At 40.5% G+C, this 14,373-nt stretch overlaps 1 long non-coding RNA gene across 1 annotated transcript; it reads left to right on the top strand.

The window, feature by feature from the left end:
• The first annotated feature begins 482 nt into the window (after positions 1-482).
• On the top strand, positions 483-3,157 carry LOC309692241. Its single transcript, XR_014272258.1, has 2 exons — positions 483-2,326; positions 2,909-3,157. It is a non-coding gene; the product is annotated as an uncharacterized lncRNA (long non-coding RNA).
• The last annotated feature ends 11,216 nt before the right edge of the window (positions 3,158-14,373 follow it).

Below are 14,373 nucleotides of genomic sequence, written 5' to 3'. Positions count from 1 at the left end.
ATGTCCGCCATGTCCTGCCCGAAACCGGAAGTGACGTCATTTTGCAGAAATGTAGGGGTGTTTGTTTTTTTTTACCATCAGGGCCTTATGAGCTTATACTGGTGTTTTTAAAAGTTATGTTTGACTTTATGACTTTCTGAATAGTTTCTGGGATGCTTAGGACTCATATTGCACTGCTGGAAAGAGTTTATTTTGATGCATATGCTGTTATTTTTGCAAATTTGCATTATAATATTTATTTTCGTTTTTCCTGCACTATATATAAATTGGTGCATTTCAAAAATAAAAATATGAAGCCACTCAAAATAAATTTCCTGTGGTGGGAAACTATTTTGTGGAACTTTTTTGTATTTACAGTTTTGAGGGATAAGCCTCTTAAATTTCTCTAACTAGAAATATATGTTAAAAAAACAAAAACGATTTTCAATTTTTTTGTAGTTTATTGCACTTTTTTGCAATTTATGTAATTACTGTGCACTTAATGCATGCATATTATTAAAATTTGGGCTATAATGGTTGTATTGATGTATATCAACTTGAAATGCTCCCAAAAATGGCACTACAACATGTAAAAATATAATATAAGCTCTGGCGGACTTGGTTCTATGGTAGGTCTTAAAGGATTAAAGGGTTAAAAGATATCCATCTTGTATATATTTAGCACATGTGTATATATTTAGCACATCTGTATATTTGTTCACAGTAGATCTGTATATCTGCCCATCTGTATAGCAATATAGAACATCTGTATGCTAAACAGATCATCTGTATATCTGTACGTATGTATACAACAGTACATCTGTACATTCGTCTGTTGTTCATCTGTAAATTACCATCAGATGTTTTGTTGTCTTGTAAAAATATCTCGTGCACTTCTTTGAGATGTGCTGTTGACTTAAAACATGCAGGCTTCTAACTCTGTGAATGTGCTGCACTTTTGATTAGTCTGAGTATTTAGCTCTACTGATCATGTGTGTAGAACATCTGACTATTGTTGAATAATAGAGTACTGCCCATGCACAGGACTCAGTTCCCATCCCAGGGGTCAAGCTGCTTGCTTGTAATGTCTCCTCAAGTAACATACAGTAAAAGCTTACAAGGAAACACAAATCCAGCGTCTTTACTTAACTCAAAAGCAAAGCAATTGAAATGTGCCAAATATTCAAGCAAACTGATCAACAAACAAAAGCTCTAGCAGCTCCAAAACAAACAACAGCAAAGATGGATCATTTGCATCACAAAATGAAGAAAAGACAACTAAAGAAATTCAAGACAAAGTCAGGCAATGGACAGTGTGCAACACAATCAGAACAGAGTCCTGCACATGCAATAACTAATTGCAACAACAGTGGCGGCAGCCATGAGGCAAAAAGTGATAAATGCCCAGCATATGTTAAGCAATGGCATAAATGCTAAAAATGAAATCACTTCCAGAAATGCGGTGAGTCATCACAAACAAGGGGATTTAAAAAGAGATTCTTAAACCCATTGAGATGCAAGCGCCCAGCAGCGATGAGGAAGTGTTCTTTGTGATTGTGGTTAGTCTGGACACTGTAAATCCCTGTTTTCTGCATAGGAATTACATATTCACTACTGTGCATGTCAATGGAAAACCAATTGTGCTCAAAGTGGATACCGGCACTAAATGTAATGTCACGCCAGCTGACCTTTTTGCACAACTGAAACAAGATGGAAAACTCCTGCTATCACAGAAAACCAAACTGGTGACATATGGAGGTGAGAAAAGTCAAACAGCTGGCACAGCTACAGTACATTCTTGGGCCAGTCTGCAGGCAAGAAATACCTCCTACAATTCTTTGTAGTGAAACGAGACGTACAACCTCTACTCAGCCTACCAGACTGTCTCCGCTTAGACTTAATCCTATTGAACAAAGAAATCCACCATGTAGCCATAGATGAGGAAAATAACTTTTTAGAACAGATCTTCTCAAGTATTCTGATCTCTTCGAAGATAAACTTGGTACACAGCAAATTCAAAAGTGTTAAATGTTTTGGTGTTAATAGTCTTCTTGCAAAAGTAGAGTTAATTTTACTCTAAGCAGAGTCACATTCTTTTAATGTAACTCTGAGGTGTAAAATGATAGTAGTTAAAATCGAGTGTTAAAAATGAGTGTTTCTCTGTCAAACCTGGAGGTGTTACAATGGAAACATTAACTCTTGACCTCTTAACTCTGAACTCCTAGAGGGGCTATGACACCAATAGAGTAAATTCACAGACTCTGCCCCCAGCACGGCTCCAATCGAAGCTGAAGTGAAGCCGTTTCAGAACATTTTGCTCTACATATTTGAGTTTTTGCCATGCTTGGTAAGTCATTTTTTCAAAGATTGTTTCAATTATTATTATGAGCTTTTACTTCTGTGGCTCTTTGGAGTTGAGACAAAGCTGTGTGAAAGGCATTAGCCATGTTGCTCACTGATAGCATAATATTCTGTTTTAGCTAGCTGAAAGGTATTGTTTGCAGGCAAATACCACAGCCTTGAAAAAAAGCTTGCATGTGAATTTTCAGTCAAACTTTTGGTCAAATACACCTAAAACAATGTCTAGAATGTGAAATGTTGGTATAATGGTGCTACTTGAAGCCTGAAAACGATCGCCCATAAAAAAAACGAGCAAACAGCAGTAGCAGACGTCCTGACTGGATTCTACGTTAGCATAGATCCCTCCAGAGTTTTGTGCACACGGTTTAGGTAAAAATGAAAAATGTTGAGGTTTTACATTTAGTTCAGTATTACCTGTTGCCTGTGTCTTTGTCTTTTGGGAAAATACTTTACACAAGTAATGGCTCAAAGAGGATTTCTTTTTTTTTTTTTACTGTGCTGCAATTGTTTACTGGATTATTTGTGCCATTAATTAGTGTCAACTAATTTTTATTCAATCTCCGCACAGGATATGCTTGTGAAGATGGAATATGGGGGAGAGCAGAAGTGCGTTGAAGTTCCACAAAGTGATGAATGAAGGACATGCATATTGTATTGAAGAAATAAGTGATGAGAATGCTGTTATTTGCATTTACCATGTCAGACCTTTTGATAAACGAAATTCTAATGAAAGTGAGAACATGTATACTGTTACATCTTTCAGAAAATGTTTTGAAATTGTGGTGCACAGTTCAGAATAAATGTTTTTCAAAAACCATTGCATCTTTTTAGTAAATGTTTATTTCCAAAAGAAATTTCTAGAAGTTCAGAACAGTAAAATTCCCGCTTTTTAGAATGAATTAGAAGATAACTCTTACGTAGTTAAACTAAAATACTCTTTGTGTCATGGTCCTGGGTCATGCGACCCAGTGTTTTGTGTTTAACCTATTTTGATGATTATCATTTATTGTTTGTTTAGGTTCACTAGGTAGTCCAGCCAGTTGTATATGTTACCCTCGTATCAAGCCTCCCTTGCTCTTCGTGTGTTTATGTCTGTGTGTCTTGTATTGTCAAGTTCATGCTGTCGCGTCTGTCACCTCCCCCTGTACTACGCCTCCCCGGTTCATGTGTCATGTCTAATCTCCATGTTTCCTGTTTTACTTTGAAGGCCTGCATTCACTGTCAGTGTATTCAGTCTCACTCCTCCTGTCCTGTCGTTAAGTTCATGTGTGTCAGCTGTGTTCCCATGTGTGGCCACTTCCCCTGATCATCCCTCATGTGTATTTAGTCTCTGTGTTTCTTACAGTCTGTGTCGCGTCGTCTGTGTTCCCACCCTCCGTGTTTCCATGCCCGGTCTGTTGTCTTCCAAGCCATAGCCTCACCATAGTTTGTTCCCAGTTTAGGTTTCTGTTTAGCCACGCTATCCCTGCTGTGTTTGTACACCTTGTTTTCAGCCATATTAAAGGCTCGCCTTCTGTTAAGCTCACTCCCGTCTCACTTGTGTACGCACCTGGGTCCATTACACACACCACCGCACGGCCTGTCTCTGCAGACCGTGACACTTTGAGAGTTAATATATAAACTCTTAACACCAAGTGTTAAATTATCAACTCCAGACAGATTTGGTGTTTAACACTAAATCAGAGTTAACGTACCAACTCTCCAAAAAGAGTTAAATTAACACTCTCTGGTGTGGACCCATATAGACACTTTAATAGTGTTGAAATCAAATCTGACAGTGTTAATTTGGACATGCTGGATTTGCTGTGTAAGCTTCCGGTCACCTATTCCATGAACAGTGTTGGGGAGTAACGGAATACATGTATCGCCGTTACGTATTTAAAATACAAAATATGAGTAACTGTATTCCGTTACAGTTACCGTTTAAAAAGGTGGTATTTAGAATACAGTTACTTTGTTGAAATAAATGGAATACACAGCAGTATTTTCCTGTTTCATATTGTGGCGGGTCAGGACTGTTTGGGTTTTGTTTGACAGCTGTGATGTTCTGTTGTTCCAGGAGGCAGCGTTACGGTTGCCATGGTTACAGGGTGACGCTTGCCCTCTCTGCGACTGTGTGTTTCCTGGGTGAGAGAGAGGCCTTTTTGTTGTTGTTGTTGTTGTTGTTGTTGTGCTAAGCTAATAGGCAGAATGCTACAGGCATAGCCCTAAAGAATGTGGGCAGTGTAGTCCGTGCTGCTGGGAGAATGGACTGCCATACCCGTTATGTGTCTGTGAGCGCGAGGAGGGAGAAAAAGGGGGGTGGAAAGGTACGAGTTGTCATTGAGCAGAAACGGGAGCTGGAAGCATGTAAATATAATAATAACCACTGCAGCCAAAAAGAGTGCCTGACGAGCCCAGTTGTAAGTAAGCTATTAAGACTCGACTGTACACCGTGTTTGTGTTTTCCTCCAAAACAATAAATTCCGTTGGAGCAGCCTTTCAACGCCTCTCTCTGTCCGCAAAATACCAGTACCAATGCAAGACAAGGTGTTACTAGTCTGCAGGCCGCATGTTTTCTTTCCCTCTCCCTTTGCCAGGTACACAGACTGCAGTCAATTTGGGATCAATTAGAGAAAGGAGGCTTTGATTGGACAAACCAGGAGTGCACACCCCGATAAGGAAACTCACCTGTGGCTGGGTGTATCTCTCTCTTCCTTGGAATTGTTTGGCACACATGTAGAGCTCCACTGGTGCATTTTGTTTGTTTGAAGGTTGTGGTAGGAGGACTAGGTGAGTCTGGGGACCTCATACACTTACTCACGTAGAATCTATTCTGTTAGAAACATTAGGTAAGTGGGTTGGTGCCACCCATTGTAATTTTTGAGCTTGTTTTGAGTTAAGGATTAGGGCTTTTTTTCCCTTCTTGTTTTTCTAGGGTAAGAGCTCAGCTAAGTTTTGGTTTGGTCTTTTTTTTGTGTTTTGTTGGGGTTTTTTTTGGAACAACCTAACTGTCCCTTTCTCGCCCACATTTTTTTGTATGAATTTGTGTAATTGTTTTTGTGAGAAAGCTGCTATTAAACTTGTCTCAGCATATAACACTTGTACTGAGTTTCTGGAGTTGTTGTAACCCATATTGAAGTATAGCTTGGATAATATGTACCAAAACATTAAAAATATATATATTAATCTTAGCATTTATACTAAGTTTATAGTGAATAAGCCATAGGTTCAGCAGTGAAAGAGTTAACTGTTCTGAAGTAAACGTGGGTTGCTCTTAGCCACTGAGCTGCTGCAATGTGGTGCAGTGCCCCGCCTTTCATCTCCATCTGAGAGAGCACAGGCTTTTCCTCCTCTCTCGTGAATCCCCCATGAGCACGCTAGCGAGGAAAAGGAGATGGAGATTCACTGAAACGAGCTACATTTAAAAAAAAAAATGATATAAACATAAGAGTTAGCCCATATGGAAAAGATATATATATAAATCTTATAAAGTTTGTATCTGTCTTGTGTGAAACTTGTATGAAAAGCATATAAGAGTGAAAACACATATAAGATCCCTTGAAAAATTATATAATGAAACTTGTATGTTTTGGATACTTACTAAAACAATATATGAAAGTAATGAGAAAGTGGCCACTTTCATGAGTAAATCATGTAAGCCTTATATGATTTACTCATGAAAGTGGCCACTTTCATGAGTAATCACATATAAGTTTTTACTATTTCTTTTCCATATGGGAGTACTCGCTGCTTATGAAAAATTGTTTTATTGCATGTGTACTGCTAAGACGAGTAACTAGTTTGGTTTCTTTTACATTGTTTGGTCGAGGAAGGTCAGGAATTGGAGACGGCACCATTTCATTGTTCCTGCGCCATCTCGCGCTCCTGCGCTATTCTTTTTTTGAGGTGAGCCAAGTGTTTTAATTGTTAATCGCTTATCTGCACTTTTCATGAGTTCATTGTAAGCAAAATGTTCTGGTATTTATTGGGAAATTGTTTACAGTGTTTTGTGGAAAACTTTATATTATTTACTGGAAAAAAAAAAAAGCATTTAAAACTGATGCACAGATTATTATCTGTTTTACTGTTTATTTTCAATTTGTAACATGGGTAACGTTACAAATAGTACATCTTAGGTGATAGCGAATTGTGAACTGTGATTATATGGGAATTTAATGTCCTATAACACTGTCGTTGACAGGTCAGGTTTTTTTCCTTAATGTTCTTCCTTTCAATGCATTGCAACGGATCCTGTAATCGATGGCGAGCCAATCCTGTTGACCAATTGACTTTTTCCTGTGCTGCATGGCAGAGTGTGGTAGGCCAGCTGCAACAAAAAAAAAACCACCACTTTGAACCTACTATTCCCCTTCTTCACACACATCCCCCTGGACTTACGGACGGTGATTACTGTGATTGTACCACATGGTTCTCATTGAGGAAAAACTGGTACCAAAAAGGGATACTTTCATTTGAAATGTTTTTGTATGTTTGTCATTAATTTTCTTTTTTTTCTGAATGAGTAAAAATACATAAGCTGGCATTTTCAAAACTCACAGTTGCCTTGAGTCTCATTCAGTTTGCCTTTCCTGTACACAGCCGAACCTACTAGTCCAATGCCGTGAGCCCTTTTGCATCAAATTTGGGTGAGGTACATTTTGATCTTAGCGTTTGGAGACACATTAGTGTTACACTGTGTTACCTCCTGCCCTCGAGGGGGGCGTAATGCAAGGTTAAAGCAGAATTAATCTAGATGATCAATCTCCGCGTGATCGGTCCTGTCACTGGCCAACAGAAAGGGTGTTATCTGTCACGATCCTGGGTCTTAGGACCCAGTGTTTTGAGTTCTAGTTCATTTTGATGTTTATAGTATGTTTAGCTCATTAGGCCTCCTATGTTCATTTGCTTATTAGTTCCCCCTTGTGTTTCAACCCATGTTAAGTCTCCCCTGCCCTTCATGTCTCTCTGTGCCCCCTCTGTTCTGTTTATTGTGTGTCTTTGCATGTTTGAGTTTCTTGTTTTGTCACCCTGCATTGTGCATTATGTTCTCATGGTTGGTCTTTTGTTACTCCCTCTAGTCTAGTCTCTTGTGTTCAAAGCTGAGTATTTCCCTCTGTGTATTTTGGTTCTTAGACCTCTGCCTTATGGTTTGTCTCTGTTTCTTAGTTGCTGTCTCCACTGTGTCTAGTTCGTGTCTCTGTGTGATACTTCCTGTTTTACTTTGAAGGTCCATGCCTCATGTAAGTGTTTCTAGTTTTGCGTCTGTCTCGTCCAGCCTGATTACTCCCAGCTGTGCTCTCCTTCTGTGTCTCATTCCCTCGTTATCCCTCTGTGTATTTAAGCTCTGTGTTTCTCTTTGTCAGTGTCGTAGTCTCCCTCATAGCTGTGTGATTTTTTTTTCCCTGTGGCTCCTCGTGCTTTAGTCTCCCCAGTTTAAGTTTAGTACTGTTTTTTGTGTTTCACTTTATGCCAGCATTAAAGCTGTGTTTTTGAGTTTACGTTTCGTCTCCGTGAGTTTGCGTTTGGGTCCTTCTCCTGCCTGCCACACAGCCGAACCATGACAGTTATCTATGGTGGCAACCCACAAGAAAACTTCTGCATAGATCCAAGTGATCTAAATAAAGCTCTGAAATGCCCGCAACAACCTATATGTACCATGGAGGAGGTAGCTGCACAAATGCCTAACTCCACAGTCTTTTCTGTCCTGGATGTGAAATGCTCCTTTTGGCAGATAACACTTGACCACATGTTATCCATGCACACAACTTTCAGCTCTCCATTTGGCAGAATGGCATATGAAATCAACTCAGCCAGCGAGGTGTTCCAGCGTGCAATGGAGCAGGTCTTTGCAGGATACCCCTATGCTGTTATCATCGATGACATAATCATTGGTGGAAGAGATATGAAAGAGCATGAACATAATCTCAGAAAGGTACTTGACCGTGTGAGGGAAGTCAAACTGAGACTTAACCCCCTAAAGTGCAAATTCCACCTCAAAGAAGTCTGTTATGTTGGACATTTATTCACAAGAAAGGGCTTAAAGCGCGATTCCGCTAAGACCAAAGCAATTAATGAGATACCCACACCAGAAAACGTCACAGCCCCCCAACGCTTCTTATGGATGATTAATTATTTGGGAAAGTTCATTCCCAATTTCAGTGAGCCCTCAATCCCACTTTGTGAGCTAACATGAAAATACATACAGTGGCACTGGCTAAAGCAGCTTCAAGATGCATTTGCTTTAAAAAAAAACAAAAAAAACCAGCCTAACCAGTCCATCCACTCTCAGCTCCAAGTCCGTACTGTGACGTCCAGAAACCCATCACATGCAAGTGATGGGACTTGGAGCTGCATGCCTTCAGGAAGGTGTCCCAATCGCCTACTCCTCTCGTACTCTGGCACAGACTGAGATGCGCTATGCGCAGATCAAGGAAGAGCTTCTTGGTGTTGTCTTCACATGTTCCGAATTCATCAAAATTGATCATCAGCCATTAGTCACAATCCTAAACAAATGTATACACGCAGCTCCAGCCAGATTGCAGCGCATGATGCTGAGACTGCAAAAGTGCAACTTCCAGATAGTATACAAAGAAGGCTCACAGATGCTGACATGCTGACATTTTGTCCCATAGTCCCACAACTTGGGCAGAGCGGCACAGTAATGAAAGGGCAGACTACGAGATCATGTCAGTCCAATACATCTCTTTCTCTAGGCTGACCGAACTGAGGGAACAAACTGCCTCTGATCCAGATCTACAGAAACTACAGGGAGTGCAGAATTATTAGGCAAATGAGTATTTTGTCCACATCATCCTCTTCATGCATGTTGTCTTACTCCAAGCTGTATAGGCTCGAAAGCCTACTACCAATTAAGCATATTAGGTGATGTGCAACTCTGTAATGAGAAGGGGTGTGGTCTAATGACATCAACACCCTATATCAGATGTGCATAATTATTAGGCAACGTTTCCTTTGGCAAAACGGGTCAAAAGAAGGACTTGACAGGCTCAGAAAAGTCAAAAATAGTGAGATATCCTGCAGAGGGATGCAGCAGTCTCAAAATTGCAAAGCTTCTGAAGCGTGATCATCGACCAATCAAGCATTTCATTCAAAATAGTCAACAGGGTCGCAAGAAGCGTGTGGAAAAACCAAGGCGCAAAATAACTGCCCATGAACTGAGAAAAGTCAAGCGTGCAGCTGCCAAGATGCCACTTGCCACCAGTTTGGCCATATTTCAGAGCTGCAACATCACTGGAGTGCCCAAAAGCACAAGGTGTGCAATACTCAGAGACATGGCCAAGGTAAGAAAGGCTGAAAGACGACCACCACTGAACAAGACACACAAGCTGAAACGTCAAGACTGGGCCAAGAAATATCTCAAGACTGATTTTTCTAAGGTTTTATGGACTGATGAAATGAGAGTGAGTCTTGATGGGCCAGATGGATGGGCCCGTGGCTGGATTGGTAAAGGGCAGAGAGCTCCAGTCCGACTCAGACGCCAGCAAGGTGGAGGTGGAGTACTGGTTTGGGCTGGTATCATCAAAGATGAGCTTGTGGGGCCTTTTCGGGTTGAGGATGGAGTCAAGCTCAACTCCCAGTCCTACTGCCAGTTTCTGGAAGACACCCTCTTCAAGCAGTGGTACAGGAAGAAGTCTGCATCCTTCAAGAAAAACATGATTTTCATGCAGGACAATGCTCCATCACACGCGTCCAAGTACTCCACAGCGTGGCTGGCAAGAAAGGGTATAAAAGAAGAAAAACTAATGACATGGCCTCCTTGTTCACCTGATCTGAACCCCATTGAGAACCTGTGGTCCATCATCAAATGTGAGATTTACAAGGAGGGAAAACAGTACACCTCTCTGAACAGTGTCTGGGAGGCTGTGGTTGCTGCTGCACGCAATGTTGATGGTGAACAGATCAAAACACTGACAGAATCCATGGATGGCAGGCTTTTGAGTGTCCTTGCAAAGAAAGGTGGCTATATTGGTCGCTGATTGGTTTTTGTTTTGTTTTTGAATGTCAGAAATGTATATTTGTGAATGTGGAGATGTTATATTGGTGTCACTGGTAAAAGTAAATAATTGAAATGGGTATATATTTGTTTTTTGTTAAGTTGCCTAATAATAGTCACCTGCACACACAGATGTCCCCCTAAAATAGCTAAAACTAAAAACAAACTAAAAACTACTTCCAAAAACATTCAGCTTTGATATTACTGAGTTTTTTGGGTTCATTGAGAACATGGTTGTTGTTCAATAATAAAATTACTCCTCAAACATACAACTTGCCTAATAATTCTGCACTCCCTGTAAGCTCTGTCATCATGAAGGGCTGGCCTTACAGACAAACTTAGCTGTCCACAGAGATTCGTCAATACTACCCGTATCGAGATGAACTCACCAATTAAAGATGGCATTGTCATGAAAGGCCTGAAGACAGTGATCCCAGTCTTTACAAAAGGATTATATTGCTATCCTCCACAGAGGGCACCCAGGCACAGGATCTACTAAATGCAGGGCCCGTGGTAGCATGTTCTGGCCCACAATAATTGAAGATATAGAGCAGGAAACAACTGCATATCCAGTGGAATGATGGAATGGCCAACATCACCTGGTTGTAGTTGATTCCTACTCAGGTTGGTTTGAGGTACACTTGCTTCGTGACTTAACACCATCATTACAAAGCTCAAAAGACACTTTTCAGTCCATGGCTACCCGCACAAAGTAATATCAGACAATGCCACCCAGTTCACTAGCCAACCCTTCACAGACTTTGCTCTGGCCTAGGACTTGGTTCATGTGACAAGTAGCCCAGAATACCCACAGGCCAATGGACTAGCTCAGTGGTTCCCAAACTTTTTTTGCTAGGCCCCCCTTTATATTTACAAGAAAAATGTTCCCTAACCCTCTCTGTGCAAAATGGGTCCAAAAACATAAACAACTGTGGGATACTGTTTGTCCGGGATTTAGACAGGGGGAACAAATCGTGGCAGGATTAGCCTGATATTATTTGTATCCCACTGTAACTTTACTGTATAAAGAGCTAACATCTCCAAAATGTCAGGAGTAGTTAGTCATTTCAACAAGTGTTTGTGAACTAAAAATCAAGAATGTGGGATACTGTTTGTCCGTGATTTGAAGAGCCCAACGCTGCTCCCGACGAACGGAAAACCAATTCTGCAGGGGAGACCTACCTTGGCACTTGTGCAGGTAAAGCCAAAGGGAAGATATGCGTCACCATATTTTCATATTTTCTAGTCTTTGGCTTAGAATGAAGTTGGTTTGGAAACTTATTCAGCTATGCTTCATCTCCTGCTTTGCATCTGTGTGGGCGCCCCGTGCTAGCAGTGTCCAAGCTTTTTTTTTTATTCCCCTTTTCATACCCCCCCCCCTCCCCCCAATGGCTAAACATGCTGTTTATAGTGTAAAGCAGTTGATGAAAAGGTCAAAGAGAGAGACACCAGATGTCTTCCTCAGCCTAATCAATCTCCGCAATGTGCCATGAGATTAAGCTGAGAGGCTGATGTCAAGGTAGACATGCACTATCCTACCTGTGTGTAAACATCTGTTAGTTCCCAGACCCAAAAGCAATACTGTTGTTAAGACAAGCCTATATTTTTTTTTCTTGGTTTGTTTTTGCTATTCTTGTAAACTACATGTAACTTGATGTTGAAAAGGTGAAAAGGTGAAATGTTGAGTATGTTCTTACCAGTGAAACAGTTCCAGGTTTGAAGTGAATATAATGGTAGAATGTTATGGATAAGAATCTATTGTTAATGCATTATGCTGAAGATGATGTTAGTTGTTTATACAGCCATAAGTTAAAGAAAGGGGATGTAGAGCATCTGACTAGTGTTGTTGAATAATGGGGGTTTCCCATACCTGTTTGAAGCAAATAGTGCACTGCCCATACATGCAGTAAAATGCCTAACACAGGACTGGGTTCCCACCAACGGAGTCAAGCTGTTTGCATGTTATGTCTCCTCAGTTATACACAGTAAATCATGAATCATGAATCCAGGGTCTTTACTAAACGTCAAACGCTGTGGATGAGAAAATTTTATTTTCCCTGAAGTTCCAGGACAGTGAATTAGTGCAATCTCGGAGATTTATTCTGAGCTCTGCGATTTGTTCTATCGGGGAGGGCGGCAAGAAAACTCCTCCCATTTCTTCCTAATTGGATTTTGAGCAGAATATTCCAGAATATTCTCCACGTTTGCAGAAGAGAGAGTGGATTCTTCTTCAGATTCGGTGTCGGTTATCTCAGCCTTATTTGGAGGAGCTGTTCATTCCATCCTGCTTTTACATCTTTATGGACCTGTAGTGTTTGCTGGTTTTCTTCACGTGGGTTAGCACTGTTTGCAGGAAGTGTGGTGAAGGTTATGTCAGGGCCACTCTGGTCCTAATGGTAATACCATAATGTGTGCACTGTTATAGATATGTGAGTGCAGTTATGTACTTTGTTGTTGTGACTCTGTGGTTGTAAATTGTTTTAAAATGTCTTGCGGATGGTCGGTGAAAGCACTGAAGGACGTCTCATGGAGGAAAGAAGAGGAAGGAAGCTTGTTCAGTGATTCTCCATATGTCCCCCAGACACTAGAGAAGCCAAACACTGAGGTTGGAAGTCATTAGGCAAAGGCTGGAGGGCACTGATGGTTCAAACAGCCCAGCAGCTTCAACACCCGGGGGTTTAAAAAAAATTCACAGCGGTTTCAAATTATTCCAGTGAAATCACAGTTCACCGTAAAATGTGCAGAAATATTTGCACACTGCGCCCATATTCAATTTAGGAATCACTATTAAACCGACATCCAGTTACATAAATTAAAACCACTGACAGCTACCAGTTCCAGAGTTCAGTCGACCGAATAAAACTTCCTCAGTTCCCCTGAGGTCCAGCAGAGGCTCCAGCAGTGAGTCAGCCCCCATAGACTCCCATGTTAAAACTTTACAGCAGAAATAAACATGTTTACAGCTTGATACACAAACTGTTTGGTCTCTATGGATCGTTTCCGTCATTCTTAACAACTGTTGGGGGGGAGGGAGATTTTAAATTAATTATGAATTATACCTCAATATTATTATTAATCAGTTATTATTGATCAGTATGAGGGGAAAGAGGATTTGGGGCCACAAACCCTGAAATCAGCAGGTTTGTTGAACTACTCTGGCTGATCTGTCATCACCAGCAGGTGAGGGTCACCACAAAACACAAACAGAATACTTCACAATGGAGGTTTCAGAACTGGAAAATAATACAATCAAAGCTGGTAAAAAAAACAAAAAACTTCCAAACATATATTTGTGAATACTAAAATAGCTGCAAAGCTGCAGGAGAAGTAGATTCATGGTAGGAAACATATTTAAGGTTTGTGGTGCTTTATGGAGATGTGAATGGTCACATGAAAGCAAAAGAAATCACCTGTGGTGCTTTGAACAGATGACTGGTGTCTTACAAAGACACTAGCAAAGTTGACCCAGACAACAAAGTAAAGCTAGTTTTCAGCTACGAGCCCGACACGAACCCGACGTATTAGCCAGAGGTCCCTTTACTACGGTTTGGAGCAGCTGACCTGTTTTATATACGCGCGGAATAGTTTTCTATTCGAGATTGCTGCAAAGATGAGCTTTTGAATGATTTTTGAATGTCAGAAATGTATATTTGTGAATGTGGAGATGCTATATTGGTGTCACTGGTAAAAATAAATAATTGAAATGGGTATATATTTGTTTTTTGTTAAGTTGCCTAATAATTATGCACAGTAATAGTCACCTGCACACACAGATATCCCCCTAAAATAGCTAAAACTAAAAACAAACTAAAAACTACTTCCAAAAACATTCAGCTTTGATATTACTGAGTTTTTTGGGTTCATTGAGAACATGGTTGTTGTTCAATAATAAAATTATTCCTCAAAAATACAACTTGCCTAATAATTCTGCACTCCCTGTATGTTGTGCTCTCCGGTTACTCTGGTATGAATGACTCTGAATTACTTTATGATAAATAACACACTATTGTCAAAAAACAGTGAAAGAATTCCAGATC

The sequence above is a fragment of the Aulonocara stuartgranti genome, assembly GCF_965226115.1.
Source record: "Aulonocara stuartgranti genome assembly, chromosome: 17".
Lineage (NCBI taxonomy): Eukaryota > Metazoa > Chordata > Actinopteri > Cichliformes > Cichlidae > Aulonocara > Aulonocara stuartgranti.
Note: the sequence above shows the minus strand (reverse complement) of the source record. Positions and strands in the feature narration are given on the sequence as shown.